This window comes from Hemitrygon akajei, chromosome 21 (assembly GCF_048418815.1).
Source record: "Hemitrygon akajei chromosome 21, sHemAka1.3, whole genome shotgun sequence".
Classification (NCBI taxonomy): Eukaryota; Metazoa; Chordata; class Chondrichthyes; order Myliobatiformes; family Dasyatidae; genus Hemitrygon; species Hemitrygon akajei.
Genome location: NC_133144.1, coordinates 63,782,663 through 63,802,701, shown reverse-complemented (window position 1 = coordinate 63,802,701; position 20,039 = coordinate 63,782,663).

Here is a 20,039-nt window from a genome sequence, read left to right as displayed (position 1 = left end):
GCACAGTGCAGGCCATTTGGCCTTCTATATTGTGCCAGTGTCTTAATCTACTCTAAGATCTATCTAACTCTTCCTTTCTACATAGCCTGCCATTTTTCCATCATCCATGTGCCTATCTAAGGGTCTCTAAATATATTTCTATTGTGTCTTGGGGACAACAAATAGCAGACAAACTGAAGGAGTATTTTGTATCAGTCTTCACTGTGGAAGACACTGACGGTATCGTGGAAGTTACAGGTGTCGGGGTCATGAAGTGTCTGAAGTTACCATAAATAGAGAGACGGTTCTTGGGAAACTGAAAGGTCTGAAGGTGAATAAACAACCTGGACCAGATGGAGTATACCTCAGAATTCTGAAAGTGGTGGCTGAAGAGATTGTGGAGGCATTAGTAATGATCTTTCAGGAATCACTAGATTCTGGAATAGTTCTGGAAGACTGGAAAATTGGAAATGCCACGCCACTCTTCAAGAAGGGAGTGAGGCAGAAGAAAGGAAACTATAGGCCAGTTAGCTTGACCTCAATGGTTGAGAAGATGTTGGAGTCAATTATTAAGGATGAGGTCTCAGGGTACTTAGAGGCACATGATAAAATAGGCCATAGTCAGCATTGTTTCCTCAAGGGAAAATCTTGCTTGACAAATCTGTTGGAATCCTTTGAAGAAATAACAAGCAGGATAGATAAAGGAGAATCGGTTGATGTTGAGTACTTGGATTTTCAGAAGGCCTTTGAAAAGGTATCACGCATGAGGCTGTTTAACAAGCTAAAGCCCATGGTATTACAGGAATGATTCTACCATGGATAAAACAGTGGTTGATTGGCAGGGAGCAAAGAGTGGGAATAAAGGGAGTCTTTTTTGGATGGCTGTTGGTGACTAGTGGTGTTCCACATCGGTTTGTATTGGGACTGATTCTTTTTATATTATATGTCAATGAATTGGATGATGGAGTTGTTGGCTTTGTTACAAAAAGTTGCAGACAATATGAAGATAAGTGGAGGGGCAGGTGGTTTTGAGGAAGTAGAGAGGCTACAGAAGGACTTAGACAGATTAGGAGAATGGCAAAGAAATGGCAGATGGACTACAGTGTCAGAAAATGGATGGTTGTACACTTTGGTAGAAGAAACAAAAGGTTTGACTATTTTTTAAATGAAGAGAAAATACAAAAACTGAGGTGAATAGGAACTTGGGAGTCTTTGTGCAGCATTCCCTAAAGGTTAATTTGCAGGTTGAGTCGGTGGTGAGGAAAGCAAGTGCAATGTTAGCATTCATTTCAAGAGGACTGGAATATAAAAGCAAGGATGTAATGTTGAAACTTAATAATGCATTGGCGAGCTCTCACTTGGAGTACTGTGTGCAGGTCTGGAGAATTTATCTTAGAAAGGATGTGCTGAAACTGGAGAGGGTTCAAAGGAGGTTTCACAAAAATGATTCCAAGGTTGAATGGTTTGTCATATGAAGAGCCTTTGATGGCTCTGGGCCTGTATTCACTAGAATTCAGAAGAGTGAGGGGTGAACTCTTTAAAACCTATTAAATGGTGAAAGGACCTGATAGAATGGATGTGGAGAGAATGTTTCCAATGGGGGGAGAGTCTAATACTCTGCCTCAGAATAGAAGGGTATACTTTTAGAACGGAGATGAGGAGGAATTTCTTTAGCCAGATAGTGATGCAACTGTAGAATTCTTTGTCCCAGGCAGCTGTGGAAGCCAAATCTTTATGTATATTTAAGGCAAAGATTGATATATTCTTGATTGGTCAGGGCATGAAGGGATACAAAGAGAAGACAGGAGATTGGGGCTGAGAGAAAAACTGGATCAGCTGTGATGAAATGGTGGAGCAGACTGATGGGCCAAATGGCCTAACTCTGCTCCTGCATCTTATCATCTGATGGTATCTATAGCGTGTTCCACACACCCACCACTGTCTATGCAAACTTACCTCTGACATAAACCTTATACTTCCCTCCAGTCACCTCAGAATTATGTCCTCTCATATTTGCCATCTCCCCTCTGGGAAAACGTCTCTGACTGATCACTCGATCTCTGCCTTTTATCATCCTGTACACCTCTGGCAAGTCACCTCTCAGGTTCCTTCTCTCCAGAGAGAAAAACCCTAACTCACTCAGCCTATCCTCATAAGACATGCTCTCTAAGCTAGTCGGCATCCTGGTAAATCTCCTTGACACCCTCTCTAATGCTTCCACATCCTTCCTATAATGAGGTGACCAGAACTGAATGCAATTCTACAGATGCTTCCTGATCTGATGAGCGAGCTTGTTTTCTGCTCCTCACTTCGCTTCTAACTTTGCCTATTTCTAAAGGAAGGTCATCAGCCTGAAACTATTAGTTTCCCTAGAGGCAACCTGATCCACGGAGTATTTCCAACTTCTTTAAATTCAGATTTCTGGTATCTGCAGTATTTTGCTGTTACATCTAGTTATAATGCCACAGGAGCAGAATTAAGCCACTTGGCCCATCATGTCTGCTTGGCCATTCCATCATGGCTGATCTATTATCCCTCTCAACCCCATTCTCCTGCCTTCTCCCCGTAATCTTTGAAGCCCTGACTAACCAAGAATCTATACCACTGCTTTAAATATCAGCAATATCATTACAGTATGTGCCATGTCATATTTTGTGGGCGATCATGGACCCATGACCATAATTGTTCTTGGCAAAGTTTTCTACAGAAGGGATCTAAATATACTCAATGAAATTGAGTTTTGTGAATTTATGCTTGGATTTTTAACTCTAAATGCCCATAATAGTCCCATATCCTGTAACAAACATAACTGAGATAACTGTTTTGCAGGACAATTTCATTCTGACTATAAGAGCTATAAATCTCAGATATAAACGGTTTATGTTGTCTCATGTACCAAGATGCAGTTAAAAGCTTTTTTTTGCATCGAGAAAGTACAGAACAGAAAGCAGAATATGATGTTGTAGTTACAGAGGGAATGCAGTGAAGGTGGAGAAATAAGGTGCAAGGATCACAAAGAAGTAGATCAGAAATCAAGAGTTCATCTTCTGTGAATAAGAGGTCCATTCAAAGTAAGTTTATTATCAAAGTGCGTATGTGTCACCATATACTACCTTGAAATCCATTTTCTTGCAGGTGATTAAGACCATAAATCATAAGTTATAGGAGCAGAATTAGGCCATTTGGCCCACTGAGTCTGCTTTGCCATTTCATCATGGCTCATCCATTTCCCTCTCAGCCCCACTTTCCTGCCTTCTCCCCATATCCCTTCATGCCCTGAATAATCAAGAATCTATCTGCCTCTGCCTTATATATACCCAATGACTTGACCTCTACAGTTTCCTATGGCAATGAGAAATTACAGGAAAAATAAAGAAATTTATGAAAAACAACACAAAGACTGGCAAATAACCATTCTTCAAAAGAAGACAAATTGTGTAAATAGAACATAAATAATACAGGAAATATGAGTTGAAGAGTCTTACAACAGTCAAATAGAAGCTGTTCTTGAACCTGATGGTGTGTCTTTCCCAACTTTTTTATCTTCTACCCAGTAGACAAGCAGACAAGATACAATGACCAGGCTGGGTGGGGGTCTTTAATTACACTAGTTGCTTTCCCAAGGCAATAGAAAATGTAGACAAGGTCGATGGAGTGGAGGCTGATTTTTGATATAGACTGGGCTGTGTTCACAACCCTCTGCATCTCCTTGATCAAGAGCAGGGGTTCCCAACCTGGAGTCCATGTACCCCTCAGTTAATGGTAGGGGCCCATGGCACAAAAAAACTTAGAGAATCCCAAATAGAGATCATACTGTTTTGGCTCTTAAATGGCCTTTAGAAAAACAAAGTACAATTGCCATGGTGAGGTAGAATGGGAAATCAGGAATTCATTTTGGGTGTATAAAATGTATTTATATACCAAAATATATAGTGTAAAAAGTATATTTACTAATTTCAGCTTTATCAAACAGTTATTAAGAGAAAGAGAAGAAATAAAAGAGAGAAAATGAAAGGGCCTATTACAGTTAAACTAGTCTAAATGTGCCCAGTACATTGGAACTCGTACTGGAGTCCTCTTTAACTCACGTGCTGGACCGACAGGCTGCGTGAAAGCACCCGCCACGTTCTGAACTTCCCTCAAAGTTCACCTTGAACAAACTGGCTCTCTCAGGAGTTTTGGCCCTTCCTCCCCAGAGCCATTCATCTGCACAAAGCGCTTTGTGCAACGGGGTCTGTCCTTCCAACGGCATTCTGCGGCATCTTCCCTTCTGTCCCACCAAAAGACCCCGAACTGGACTGCTGTCCATCACCAAACTCTCCCCATGCTCTCTAGAACTTTCTCCCAATCCCACCATCCTGATATGCTGAAACAACATTCCTAAGATGAACAACATGGTATGTTATCTCTAGCTGAAACTACAACAGTACCAGCAGGATACATTGCTTTTGCAGAAAACTGCTAAAATGAAATGCCTACAGCCTAGCAGTAGAAATCTTAGCCAGGGTATTACACTTAGGAGCAGAATTAGTCTATCTGGCGTATCAAGTCTGCTCCGCCATTCCATCATGGCCAATTCATTATCCCTCTCAACCCCATTCTCCTGTCTTCTCCCCATAACCTTCTTGGAGAATTCAATATTTCTACTACAAAATATTTCCCAATATTTCTCCCCAACATGGGTTTTAATTTTGAACTAGAACACCTTTGTTCTGAACTCCTCCGCCAGAACAAAAGACTTTCTCTCCTATCTGTTGGATCTAATCCTTTAAACACCACAACAAGATTAGCCATTAATCTTCTGTTTTCAAGGTTCACCTAGTCTGTGGAACCTGTCCTCATTATTAACCCTCCACCTCTTGGAGCTGGGAAAGGCCATAGAAATGAATATGAACAGCTACTCCACCCACACCATGGTCACATGGATATACTGTATTTAGAAAATTCTATAGATATTAAAATCTGAACAAAAGCAAAAGTTACTGGCATACCAACAAATGAACATCGATTTACGTCTCCCCTTTCCCTCATCTTCCATTCCCTGCTCTGGTTCCCCTGTTGTTTCTTCTTCTCCTCACCTGCTTATCACCCCTTCCTGCATGTCTCCACCTCTTTCTCCCATGGTCCAGTCTCATTGAAGCTTTATAAGGCAGTGGTCAGACTGCACTTGGAGTAATGTGAGCAGTTTTGGGCCCATTATCTAAAATAAGATACAGTGGCATTGGAGAGGGTCCAGAGGAGGTTCACAAGGAAGAAAGGTATGAGAAGCATTTGAGCCTGTACTCGCTGGAGGTTAGCAGAATGAGGGGGTATCTCATTGGAGCCTATTGAATATTGAAATGCTTAGTTATGGAGGACATGTTTCCTATAGGACCAGAGGGCTCAGCCTCAGAATAGAGGGATGCCTCTTTAGACAGAGGTGAAGGTGTCAAATGTTATGGGGAGAAGGCAGAAGAATAGATTTCAGAGGGGTAATAATCAGCCATGATAGAATGGTGGAGCTGACCAGATGGACTGAATGGCTTAATTCTGCTCCTATGTCTTATGGTCTTATTGTCTCATAGTCTCTTCTCCTATCACATTCCTTCCTCTTCAACCCTTTTCCTCTTCCACCTCTCACCTCCCAGCTTCTCACTTCCTCCCCCCCCACCCCCTTACCCACCAACCTGGCTTCACCTATCACTTTCCAGCTTGTCCTGCTTCCCGTCCTCCCATCCTGATATTCTGGCTTCTGCTCCCTTCCTTTCCGGTCCTGATGAAGGGTCTCAGGTTGAAATGTTGTTCCTCTCATAGATGCTGCTTGACCTGTATTTTGGGACTACTGCTCTGGATTTCTAGCATCTGTAGAATTTCTCGAATGCCAGCAATTCAGTCAGGACCAACAGAGAACAGAAGCAAAATAATGTTTCCAGTATCACCAATGCCAGCCACAATCCAAATCAAATTACATAAAAGAATCATCCTCCTTTCTCCCTTGGGAATAATCCTTCCTTTTTGCTGGCACCTCAAGGGGTAGCCATGAGTACCTGCATGGCCATGGCTATGCCTACCTTTTCATTGGGCTACATGAAACGGATCATGCTCTGACCCTTCCCTGATAATGCTTCCAATCTCTTCCTATTGCTACATTGATGATGACTGCATTGGTGCTGCTTCATGCATCCATGCTGAGCTCATCAATTTCATCAACTTTGCCTCTAACTTACCCCCTTCCCTTAAATTCATTTTGTCCATTTCTGATACTTCTCTCCCTTTTCTTGATCTCTCTCTCTCTCTATCTCTGGAGAGTAATTGCTTGCCAATATCTTTTATAAACCTACCGATTCCCATTGCTATCTTGATCATATCTCTTCCTACCCTGTTATTCTTTTTATTCTTAAGATAATTGTTATTCTCTTTTCTCACTTCCTTTATCTCCACCACATCTATTCCTAGGATGAGGCTTTCCATTTGAGGACATCAAAGATGTCCTCCTTCTTTAAAGAATGGGGGTTCCCTTCCTCTACCATTGATGCTGCCCTCACCCACATCACTTACATCTGCACTCACCTCATCTTCCCACCACCTTAACAGCGATAGAGTTCTTCTTGTCCTCACCTACCACCCCATGAGCCTTCGCATCCAATACAACATCTCCACAACTTCCACCATCTTCAAAGGGATCCTCCTATCGTACACATCTTTGCCTCTCTCCTCCACCCCTCTGTCTGCTTTCCACAAGGATTGCTCCCTCTGTGATTTCCTTGTCCATTTGTCCTTCCTGGCATGTATTCCTGTAAGCAACAGGAATGCTACACCTGCCCACTTACCTCCTCCCGCACCTCCATGCAGGGCCTCAAACAGTCCTTACAGGTGAGGCAAATCTACTGGTGTTGTTTATTGTGTCTGGTGCTCCCAATGTGGTCTCCTCTACATTGATGAGATCCATTGTAAATTGGGGAATCTCTTCATCAAGCTCCTCTGCTCCATCTGCCACAAGCAGAGTGTCCCACTGGTCAAATATTTTTATTCCAATTCCCATTCCTGTTCTGACATGTCGATCCATGACTTTTCTTTGGTAAAATGGGGTCATTCTCAGAGTGGAGGAGCAACGCCTCATATTCTGTCTAGGTAACTCTTCTGGTAATTTTTCCCCACTCCCTTCTTTGTTCTTCTACTCCCCATTCTTCTCACCTGCCTATCACCTCTCCTAGTGCACCTCATCGTACCCTTTCTCCCATGGTCCACTCTCCTCTCCTATTGGATTCCTCCCTCTCCAGCCCTTTGCCCTTTCCACCTATCACATCCCAGTTTCTTACTTCATCCCCACGGCTCTGCCCACCCGGCTTCACTCATCACCTTCAAGCTTCCTTTCCCTTCCCCCACCCTTTTATTCTGGCATCTTTCACCTTCCTTTCCAGTTCTGACGAAGGATCTCAGCCTGAAACATTGTTTGTTTATTCCTGTTGCTGCCTGGCTGGCTAAGTTCCTCCTCGTCTCATGGCGGTGTGTGTCTGGGATGAGTACCGTGGGTGGTGGTGGAGACAGATATGACAGAGGCTCCTAGATACCACATGAATGAGTGGAAACTGGAGAGATGTGGACCTCGTGTCGGCTGAAGGGAATGGTTTAGAAAGGCACGAGATTACCAGTTTGTTTGGTTCAGTGATCGGAAGGTCCTGTTCCCTCGCTCTGCTGTTCTGTGTTGGTGAGACCACAGCTGGAGTACTGTGTGCACCTCTGGTCGCCTGCCTGAGGACACGCGCAGTAAGGATTCACGACCTTTGGAGGACTCGCGTCAGGAGGAGACTGGATAGTGACTGTGCACTGACCCAAAACTGAGGGTGATGCAACACTGATTCTCCTCTCTGCCACCACAGGCCCACTGTCACGATGCAGTTTTATATATTTCTTGACTGACATCTGTGCAAAGTCTAATTCATGTCACTAAACATCATGTAGTATTTGTTCCCCTCTGCCTTGCTTTGAGGAGTTTGAGAAGCAATCAGACATAAATGTATACCTCTCAAATATATTCCAGCATGATATTTTGCAGAGAGTTTTGGACACAGCTTGGCACTTCATGGAAACCATCTTGTTATTGTACACACCCAACCGTGCCAGCCTCTGGGTTCAGAATTTTTAGATTCTCCGGAGTATGAATAGTTGGCGCAGTCCCTTTAAAGGTTCTGTCCCGCTCTGCTAATTTGTGGCCATGTTTTGGTACCAAGATATGGATATTTAAAGAGCTCCTGAACTCAGGTTTGCTCCTCAATCATCAGCTCAACTTGGGTTCAATTTGCAATTGCGTTTAGGATTTCTGTCTCATTTGGATTCTCGTCTAGTCTTGTCAAGTTCTCATCTAGCATGGAACCCTGTTCTTGTCTCAATCTTGAAATCATATCTTAATTCTAATCCCGGGTACTCCAGCACTTGGGTCTTGAGCATCCTTGCCTCGATCTCTTGTCACACATCTCTCCTCCATGGACATTGTCTCCCCTGCCTCAGTAAATGTCCAGCATTACCAAAAGCCCACTCAACCCAGACGTTCTCTCTCCTCCCCCTCACATAGATGGTGCAAAAGCCTGAAAGCACATACTACCAGGCTCAAGGGCAGCTGAATGGTCCCCTTGTACAACAGAATGGGCTTTTGACATTATAATTTACCTTGTTACGACCTTCCACTCTCCAGTCTACCTGCATTGCACTTTCTCAGCAACTAATACTTTATTCTGCATTATTGAAGATATTGGAGTGCAGGCTCTGGATGTGGCAGATGGACTGGGGGAGGAAACAGCAACATCTCCCAGAGACCCATGCACTCAGGGAAACAGTAAAATGCTTCACAGAGAAACCTGAGAGACTGAAACAGCAGAAGCAGTAATGATACTAAAGCAAGAGACATTATGAAGGAAATAAAAGACTTACAGTGCCTATTAAAAAGTACTCACCTCCCCTTGGAAGTTTTCATGTTTTATTGTTTTACAACATTGAATCATGATGGATTAATTTGGCTTTTTTGACACTGATCAACAGAAAAGGACTCTTTTGTGAAAACAGATCTCTACAAAGTAATCTAAATTAATTACAAATGTAAAACACTAAATTATCACTGGTGCAGCAAATTGAGAGCATCCTGACCGGCTGTATCGCTGCCGGATACGGGAACTGCACCGACCTTGATTGTTGGGCACTCCAGCGAGTGGTTTGGACAGCCAGCACATCTGTGGATGTGAACTTCCACAGGACTCCTGATGAAGGGTTTCAGCCTGAAACATCGTCACTACCTCCTCCCATAGATGCTGTCTGGCCTGCTGAGTTCTGCCAGCATTTTGTGTTTTTATTTATTTCCAGCATCTGCAGATTCACTTGTGTAACCTTTCATGGAGTTGCTTGGGTTCTTTTGTCTTCATGGTGTAGTTTTTGCCAGCAGATACAGGTGTATTTTTACTGCAATCAGTTGAAACACCTTGACTGCACACAGGTCTCCAAAAACATATTTCCACTAAACTAACAAAGTAACTTCTAAAAGCAATTTGAATTTGGATTTATTTAATGTGCAATGTGAGGAAGTAATGATGTTTGTGTTATGACTCCGTTGCAGGTACAAAACAAGATACTATTTTCTGATAAATTAATGAGGGATTTTTTATTCAGGGGGGATTGTCTAATGGCAATGACCGTTATACCAGTGAACAACATACCGGTAGTTGAAGTAGATATATATGATCCATCCTGACGAAGGACCTTGGCCTAAACTGTTGGCTCTTTATTTCTCTCTATAGCTGCTACCTGACCCGCAGAGTTCCTCCAGCACTTTTGTTTTTGTTACCAGGAATACTACTTACTCTGTGGAAGGGTGATGAAGGTGATTGACAAGTTACTCCATCTTCGCAGACTGTTTGCCTATACTTTAGGAGCTGAATAGAAGATTAAAGATTAGCTTTATTTGTCACATGTACATCGAAACATGCAGTGACATGCGTAATTTTGGGTCAATGACAGGACAGTCGAAGGATGTGCTGGGAAGTCTGTAACTGTCGCCATGCCTCCAGCACCGACATAGCACACCCACAACTTACGAACCCGAATTGGGGTTCAATTCCCACTGCTGTCTGCAAGGAGTTTGTACGTTCTTGCTGTGACCACGTTTCTCCGGTTTCCTCCCATATTCATTCAAAAAGATGCATAGATCGTAAAGTGTGGGCATGTCATGTTGATATTAGAAGCAGGGAGAGTCTTGCAGGCTGCCCCCGGCACATTCTCAAACTGCATCAGTCGTTGATGCAAGCAGCATATCGCACTGTAAGTTTCGACCTACATGTGATAAGTAAGCTCATCTATAGTTATGATGGTTACTCATTCAACTGTTCCAAAATTAATGACATACCAAAGACTTCTTCAAAGTTCAAAGTAATATTTTTTATCAGAGTACATACATGTCACCACATACCAAGATTCTTTTTCTTGCGGGCATACTTAGCAAATCTATCGAACAGTAACTGTAAACAGCATCAATGAACAACAAACCGCGCAAATGCAAATATAAATAAATAGCACTAAATAACAAGAGCGTGAAATATCTAAGTAAAGAGTCCTTAAAGTGAGATCATCACTTGTGGGAACACCAGAAACAGAATGAGTGTATTTATCCCCTTTTGTTCAAGAGCCTGATGGTTGAGGGGTAGTAACTGTTCTTGAACCTGGTGGTGCGAGACCTGAGGCTCTTGTACCTTCTACCTGATGGCAGCAGTGGGAAAAGAGCATGGCCTGGGTGGTGACGACCTTTGATGATGGATGCTGATTTTCTACGGTAACGTTTCATGTAGATGCGGTCAATCAAATTAGTATATGATGTTGGAGGTGTACATAGGCACACAGCTTTCACCAAGTAGGACGAGAAGCAGCAGGTATCAGAATAATGTTCTGGCTCCCCTCCAACCTGTACTCTATTCTGACGTGGAAATAGATCTCTACTTCCTCACGTGGCTATGTCTAGACCCTCACTCCCCAACAGCGCAGTGGGAGGGCCATCAGCAGAAGGACTATTGTTGATCAAACTGGTGACTCATCGCCCCTTTACAGGAGTGAATAGGTGGCTTTGACAGCAATAGTCACACCCTGTAGCTGAGCTAAATAATGAAAAAAGACACATCCTCTTTCGCACATGGCTGCTGTGTGCTTGCTGCCAACAGACTGTCAGATGAAAGCCAAAGGACATGTACATCTGACAGGTGAGACGCATCACTACTTTCAGAATGAGTCCTTTCATGTCGAGTCTAGTCAAATGTGGGGAACGGGCTTGCATGCACAATATTGTATTTAACATTGCTGCCCTGTCAGAAAGCAAGGTAACATCCAAGCAGAGTCTTGTCATAAATTGAAGGTGAGAGGAGAAATATTGAAAAAGGACACGTGGGGCAATTTCTTCACACAGAGGGCAGTCCATATAAAGAATAAGTTGCCAGAGAAAGTACGTTTAAAAGACATTTGGACCGGTACATGGTTGGAGAAATAAGGGCCAAACATGGTCAATTGGGAATCATAGAGTCACAGTGCACTACAGCACAGGAACAAGCCCTTCATCCCATCTAGTCTCCACCTAGCCCATCATGCCATAGTCCTCCATCCTCCTCCCATCCATGTAGCTATCCAAACTTCTCTTGTTTGGTACAATCAAACCTGCACCCACCACTTTTGCTTGCAGCTTCTTCCACACTTGTGCAACCAGCTGAGTGAAGGTTCCCTTTAAATATTTCATCTTTAAGACTACTATCTAAGATGGATATTTTCTTGGCATGGATGAGATGGGCTGAGGGCCTGTTTCCAAGCTGTATGATTCTCTGACTTATGTGTAACACATGCAAACTGCTGGAGGAACTCAACAGGTCGGGCAGCATCTATGGAGCCAAATAAACAGAAACATTGGGCATTTATTCCTCTCCATAGATGCTGCCTGACCTGCTGAGTCTCTCCAGCATGTTGTATGGGTTACACTAGATTTCTAGCATCTGCAGAATCTCTCAACTGCCTGTTTTTTTTCTTGCGATGAAACCATAAGAAAAAAAGAGCAGAACTAGGCCATTTAGTCCCTCATTATGGCTGATTTATTATCCCTCTCAACCCCATTCTCCTGTCTTCTCTCTGTGAACTTTGATGCCCTGACTTACCAAGAACTTATCAACCTCTGCTTTAAATATATTCAGTGACTTGTCCTCCATAGCCATCCGTGGAGATGAATTCTACAGACTTATCGCCATCAGGGTAATGAAATTCTTCCTCATCTCTGTTCTAAATGGACATCCTTCTACTCTGAGGCTGTACCCTCTGATCATAGACTCTCCCACTATAGGAAACATCCTCTCTATATTCACTTTGTCTATGCCTTTCAATATTCCATAGGTTTCAATGAGATCCTGTCTCATTCCTCTGAAATCCAGCAAGTACAGGCCCAAAGCCAATAAACATCCTCATACATTAACCCTTTTATTCGCAGAATCATTCTCATGAAGGTACCAAAACTGCTCACAATACTCAAAATACAGTCTGATCAATGCCTGATAAAGCCTCAGCATCAGATCCTTGCTCTTATATTTCAGTCCTCTCGAAATGAGTTTGCTTTTTTGACCACTGACTCAGCCTGCAAGTTAACTTTTGGGAATCCTGCACATGGTCTCCCGAGTCCTTTTGCACCTCTGATTTTTGAACTTTTTTTCTCATTTAGAAAATAGTCTATATCTTTATTCCTTCTCACAGACATTTCCTTGCGCTACATTCCATCTGCCACTTGTTTGCCCGTTCTCCCTATCTGTCCAAGTCCTTTTGCAGACACCCTGCTTCAACAACACTACTGTACCTGCCCCTCCACCTTTCTTTGTATCATCTGCAAACTTGGCCACAAAGCCATCAATTCCTTCATCCAAATCATTAATGTATAGCCTGAAAAGAAGTGTTTCTAATCTTGATCCCTGTGGACACCAATAGTCACTGGCAGCAAACCAGAAAAGGACCGATTTATTCCCACACTTTGCCTCCTGCCAATCAGCCAATCTTCTGTCCATGTTAGTATCTTTCCTACAATACCATGGATTCTTATTTGCAAAGCAGCCTCATGTGTGACACCTTGTCAAAGGCCTTCTGAAAATCCAAGTAAACAACATCCACTGACTCTTCTTTCTCCATCTTTCTCTATCCTGCCTGTTATTTCATCAAAGATTTCCAACAGATTTGTCAGGCAAGATTTTCCCTTGAGGAAACCGTGCTGACCTTGGCCTACTTTATCATACACCTCCAAGTTCCCCAAAACTCTTTGTTCTATAATGGTCAGCATCGACTTGATGGACTGAAAGGTCTGTTTCTATGTTGCATCTTGGTATGACTCTGTGGTATTTGATTATTCTAAAATCCATACTGTAATTCCTCGAAAGTGGTGTCACAGGTAGATGGGCTCATAAAGAAAGGTTTTGGCATATTATCCTTCATAAATCAATGTATTGAATACAGGAGTTAGGATATATTGAAATTGTTTAATGTTGGCAAGGCCTTATTTGAAATACTGTGTGCAGTTTTGATCACCTGCCTTAGAAAAGATGTAAATAAGATTGAAAGGATGCAGCAAAAATTTACAAGGATGCTTCTGGGACTTGAGGACCTGAATGATCAGGAATAGGTTGGGGCTTTACTCCCTAGAATGTAGAAGATTGAGGGGAGATTTGATAGAAGTATATGAAATTATGAGTATAGATAGGCTAATTGCAAGCAGGGCTTTTCATACTGAAGTGGGATGAGACTATAACCAGAGGTCTTGTGTTAGAGGTGAAAGGTGAAAAGTATAAGGGGAACATGAGGGGCAACTTCTTTACCCAGAGGGTGGTAAGAGCATTGAGAGAACTGCCGGGAGATCAATTTAAACATTTAAGAAAAATTTGGATAGGAACATGAATGGGAGAGGTATGGAGGGCTATTGTCTGGGTGTAAATCAATGAGACTAGGCAGGTTAATGGTTCTGCATGGACTAGATGGGCCGAATGGCCTGTTTCTGTGCCGTTGTGTACTATGACTCTATGACTCTACCCTATGAGATGAAGTGTTCTTGAACGTGCATTTATCTAAGACCAATCAATGACCTGGTATCATGAGGAGATGACGTCATGGACCATCACTGGCTGAATTCCGTGTATATTATTCTCAAATGGTTCCTTAAGGTTGTTATAGCCAGGGGTTGTAATATGCACAAGTTCAAGCTTCCACTACCTATTAAATGCTCGCAGTGGCGTTTGGTTCATACAGATCAGATCATTACACAGTGCATTGGGGCAGAACAAAGCAAAACAATAACAGAATGCAGAATACGGAGTAACAGCTACAGAGAAAATGTGTGCAGCGCAGGTAAATGTTAAAGACTGTAATGAGGGTGACTGTGAGATCAAGAGTCCATCTTATCGTGCTAGGGAATTATTTAATTTTTTTAGCAGAGACGTTGAAGCTGTCCTTGAGCCTTGTAGTACATGATTTGGTGGGACTAGGTAAGATTAAGAGTTCGGCACGGACTAGGAGGGCCGGAATGGCCTGTTTTCCGTGCTGTGATTGTTATATGGTTATATGATTTCAGGCTTTTGTACCTTCTGCGCAATGGGAGAGGAGAGTAAAGGGAACGTCTGTGGTTGGTGCGATCTTTGATTATGCTGGCTGCTTTACTGATACAGTGAGATGTGTAGCAGATATTCGCCATCCTGAGGGAGAATGGGTTAAAAAACCACTTCTGGTACATTAGGAGATGAATTTTTCATAATGAAAGTAGAAGTGTTTGGCTTGGTTCAACATCAAAGCATGGCGTTTAACCACTGCTGTGAGTTTCAGTGATTATCGTTTCCTCATATGCTCAACCAGTATCAAGAGAAATATGTTATAAAGGCTTTGCTAACATGTTGGCTTTCAAGTCACTCTGGGGAAACCAAGAACTAGACAAAAATCAGAAGAATTGCCAATGAGGGAAATCTAAAATAAACAAAAATGAAAACACTGGAAACACTCAGCAGATCAGCCACATCTGCAGAGAGAGAATCAGACTTAACATTTTGGTGGGGGAAGATCTTTCATCAGAGTTACATTACTACCTCAGCCTGACGAAGGTACACAAGGTAAAATCTGTAAACTTGGGTACACACTCAGATTTTTAATCACCCATGAATAGCCACTAGTGTCAGTCAACTATTTGTCATGTGGGACAGTAGAAAAGATTAACAAACCCCTGGACACACTCTGACATTCATTTAAGTTGCAGTCAGCCACCCCTGCAGCTCCTCTACTTCCTTAGGAGTCTGCAGAGATTTGGCATGACATCTAAAACTTCGGCAAATTTTTATAGCTTTGTAGCGAGTGTGTATTGACTAGCTACATCACAGCCTGCTATGGAAACACCAATGCCTTTGAACAGAAAATCCTACAAAATGTAGTAGATTCAGCCCAGTACATTATGGGTAATGCCCTCCCAAACATGAGACACTGTCGTAGGAAAGCAGCATCCATCATCAGAGATCCTCACCACACAGGTCACGCTGCTGCCATCAGGTAGAAGGTACAATAGCCTAATGACTCACACCACCGGTTACCACCCATTATCCATCAAGCTCTTGAATAAAAGGGGATAACTACACTCATTTGCCCTGTCATTGACATGTTCCCACAACAACTGATCTCACTTTTAAGGACTTTTTATCTCCTTACGTCATGTTCTTATAATTTATTGCTACTTATTTATATTTGCATTTGCACAGTTTGTTGTCTTCTGCACTCTGGTTGATCTTTCATTGATCCTGTTATCGTTACTATCCTATAGATTTGCTGAGTATCCCTACAAGAAATGAATCTCAGGGTTGTATCTGGTGACAGATATGTACGTTGATAATAAAAGTTACCTTAAACTTTGGACTTTTATATGTCCAGGACAACGAAGTGGGCAAAAACAATCATTGATGACACCATCCATCCTCAATCAGCCTTTCCCAAAAAGCTCCGTGCTGGAAAGCAGTACATAAGAACATAAGAAATAGGAGCAGGAGTCGGCCACCTGGCCCATCGAGCCTGCTCCGTCATTCAATAAGATCATGGCTGATCTGGCCATGGACTCATCTCCACCTACCTGCTTTTTCCCCATAACCTTTAATTTCCCTACTATGCAAAAATTTATTCAAACTTGTCTTAAATATATTTACTGAGGCAGCCTCCACTGCTTCATTGGGCAGAAAATTCCACAGATTCACCACTCTTTGGGAAAAGCAGTTCCTCCTCATCTCCATCCTAAATTTACTCCCCCAAATCTTGAGGCTGTGCTCCCTCATTCTAGACTCACCTACCAGTGGAAACAACTTTCCTGCCTCCATCTTATCTATCCCTTTCATAAATGTATTTTTTTCTATAAGATCTCCTTTCAATATGGCTATAAAAACGAAAACTTCATGCCATCGTAAAAGTTTATTTCCCAGTAAATTAATCTGATCAACCAGTGCAACACACACAAAATGCTGGAGGTATTCAGCAGGCCAGGCAGCAATCTCATCAACCGCTCTAATTACCTGTCAATCTCTCAACCTATTCCCCTTGTCACTGCATGGCACTTACACATTTTGAACCAAATTTTATAATGCTGTTTATATTGTAAATATACGATGGCATTTATAGATTTATGCACAAACTATTCCATATCTATACTTTAACCACTAACACAAAAAAATCTGCAAATGCTGAAAATCCAAAGCAACACACACAAAATGCTGGAGGAACTCAGAAGGTCAGGCAGCATCTATGGAAAAGAGTAAACAATCGATGTTTCGGGCCGAGACCCTTCCGCCGGGCTAAGTCCTGATGAAGAGTTTTGGCCAGACACTTCAACCGCTTACTCTTTTCTATGGATGCTGCCCGGCCAGCTGAGTTCTAGTAGCATTTTGTGTGTGTTGCTTTAACCTCAAACTTTATTCTATAAAATCCTTCAATCTTTATAATTGTTGAATGTTGCTTTTTGTTGTATGTTATGCTCTGACCAACACACCACAGCAAATGAGTACAGGAAATGGGATGTTATGTTGAAGTTGTATAAGACATTTGTGAGGCCTAAGTTGGAGCATTGTGTGCCGATTTGGTCACCTGCCTACAGGAAAGATGTAAGTAAGCTTGAAAGAGTACAGAGAAAATTTACAAAGATGTTGCTGGGTCTGGAGGACCTGAGTTATAAGGAAAGATGGAATAGGTTAGGACTTTATTCCTTGAAATGTCAAAGGTTGAGGGGAGATTTGATAGAGGTAAACAAAATTATGAGGGTATAGATAGAGAAAATACAAGCAGGGATTTTCCATTGAGGTATAGTGGGGCTGCAGCTGGAGTTCATGTGTTAAGGTTGAAAGGTGAAAAGTTTAAGGGGAACATGAGGGAAACTTCTTTACTCAGAGGGTCGTGAGAGTGTAAATGGTGCATGCGAGCTGGATTTCAATGTTTAAGAGAAGTTTGGATAGGTACATGGATGGGACGGTAAGGGCATGGAGAGCTATAGGCCCTGTGCGGGGAGACGTGAGTAAGCAGCTTAAGTGGTTTCAGCACGGACTAGATGAGCTAAGGGGCCTATTTCAATGCTGTACTTTTCTATGTCTCTAAATTCCTAATACATGTAAATGTATAATGTGAATAAAGTTGAACCTTAAGGAGCCTTGACTGAGGAATGGCAGCCAGCTCCCTGTCAGTGCTCCACTCCAGCAATGAATGGAAAGATATTTACCAAGGAAGTGGACCTCTTTAGTGTGTTAGATGGCAGATAATCTCCCAGCATGGGAGCCAACTGGATACTTGGAGGTCTGAACGTTGTTAACCATTTGTTTGTCATAGCTCACATAGAACATAGAACAGAACCTTAGGCCCACAATGTTGTGCTCAACTAATTATGCAAATGATGTCTCATCCCTTCAGTCTGCCCATGGTCCATATCCCTTCAACATTTACATATTCATGTATTTATCTGAAAGCTTCTTAAATGCCTTAATCATTCCTGCCTTTGTCACCTTCCCTGGCAGTGCATTCCAGTTACTACCGCTCTCTGTGTGAAGTCTTTACTCTGCATTTCTCCTTTGTCACCTCTCAACTTGAACACATGCCCTCTAGTATTGGACATCTTGACCCTGGGAAAACGATACCGGCTGTGCGCTGTGTCTATGCTGCTCAGAACTTTTTCAACTTCTTTCAGCTCTTACCTCAGCCTCTGCCAATCCAGAGAAAATAACCTTTGCTTGTCCAACCTCTTCTTATACTTTCTAATCCAGGCAGGATGCTATTAAATCTCTTCAACACCCTCTCCAAACTTCCTCATATTTCCTGCAATGGACTGAACTGCTTGCTGGGTACAGAGTTAGGTTTGGTTTAGTAGTTTAATGGGGAATACCCTTGGCTCGGAGTTGGAAGAGCTGAATCCCACCTGGGATGAAAATCAGTTAAAAAAAAACCCTGTAGTTGCTAGAATTCAGAAACAAAAACAGAAAGTTCGGAAAAAAAAACCCTCTGCAATTCAGGCCCCGTCTGTGGGAGGTGAGCCCGAGTCTACGTTTTAGCTCTCCCGAAGTGAGACTGGAGATGGGAACATAGAACTCCGTTACTTTACAAAGTCAAAGTTGGGTTTATTGCCATGTGTTCACGTATGCACAGGTACAATGAGAAACATATCTTCAACAGCATTACAGACACATAACATCATATAATCATCAAGAAAAACATAAATTAAAAATAATTCTTACAACAGAGAACTCCATTAGAACATACAAAAAACTAAATCCATTTTGCTGCAAGATGGTCATTGAGTTTGTTGCATTTTGTAACTTCAAAACATTAAACTGATTCAAAGGAAGATACGGGAGTCCAAAAGTGAGTCTAACTTCAGGTTTACTTTCGGTGAGACATGCACGTATCACGTGGTAGGGTGTTGGCGTATGCAAATAACGTATTTTTACACATAACCTGTAATTAATTATTCAAACAAACAAGAATGTTCAATTAACCTATATATATATATATATATGATTACTCAAATATTATTGAAATATTAAATACTCAACAGCGTTGCTAAACTGTAATGGTTAGGGTTGGTTTGAGAACTGAATGGTTAAAGGGAAGTAGCTATTCTTGAACCTGGTCGTGTAAACTTCAGGCTTCTGTACCTCCTGCCTGATGGCAGCTGAGATACGATGGCATGGCCTGAATGATGGGGATCTTTGATGATTATGCAAGTCTGAATCAATACTCTGTGAACTGCTTCAAATAGGTGCAATGGTTTCAGTGGCACTCTTGTGAAGAAGAAATGGCAGCTTCCCCTTGCTGTCATAGAGTCAGAGTGCAATACAGCATAGACATAGGCCCTTCAGCCCAACCATTCCATGCTGACCACGTTGTCTAGCCAGCGAGTGTCAATACAATATCCTGCATATCCCTCCAAGCCCCCTCCCCACACCTATCTTCTTAAGTGCTTCTTAAATGAAACTACTGTGATTACCTCAGCCACTTCTTCTGGCAGCCCATTCCATAGGCCCACCAGCCTCTGCATGAAAATGTTGCCTCTCAGGTCCTTTTTAAATCTCTCCCCTCTCAGTCTACATCTATGCTCCCTACTCTGGGAGAAAGAACTGTTACCATCCATCTTTCTCTTGATTTGCATCACTTCTACGTCAACTGTCCATTTTCCTCCACAGAGACTCCCTGAACCGTTGAGAAAAGCAGTTTTCCATGGTGTTCCTGGAGAAAATTTGCTTTACGTATTAAAGTTATTAAAACCGATGATCAGGTCATTGATAGACTGTTGAGCCCAACAGATCTGTGCTGTTGTTAATGCTACATTAACTTGTATATTGTATTTGGCTGCTTCTGGGGACTCGCTGTGGTCAAATGCTATTCGAGTTCCGGGTGTTCAATCTTGGCATCCTCTGTACAGAGTCTCTGAGTGCCCTACCTACAGATAGCGAGGGGTTTTTCCAGATCCTTTGGTTTCCAAATATGTACCAGGGTAGGTTCATTGGTTATTGTAAACTGTCCTGTGATTAGTTTGGGGTTAA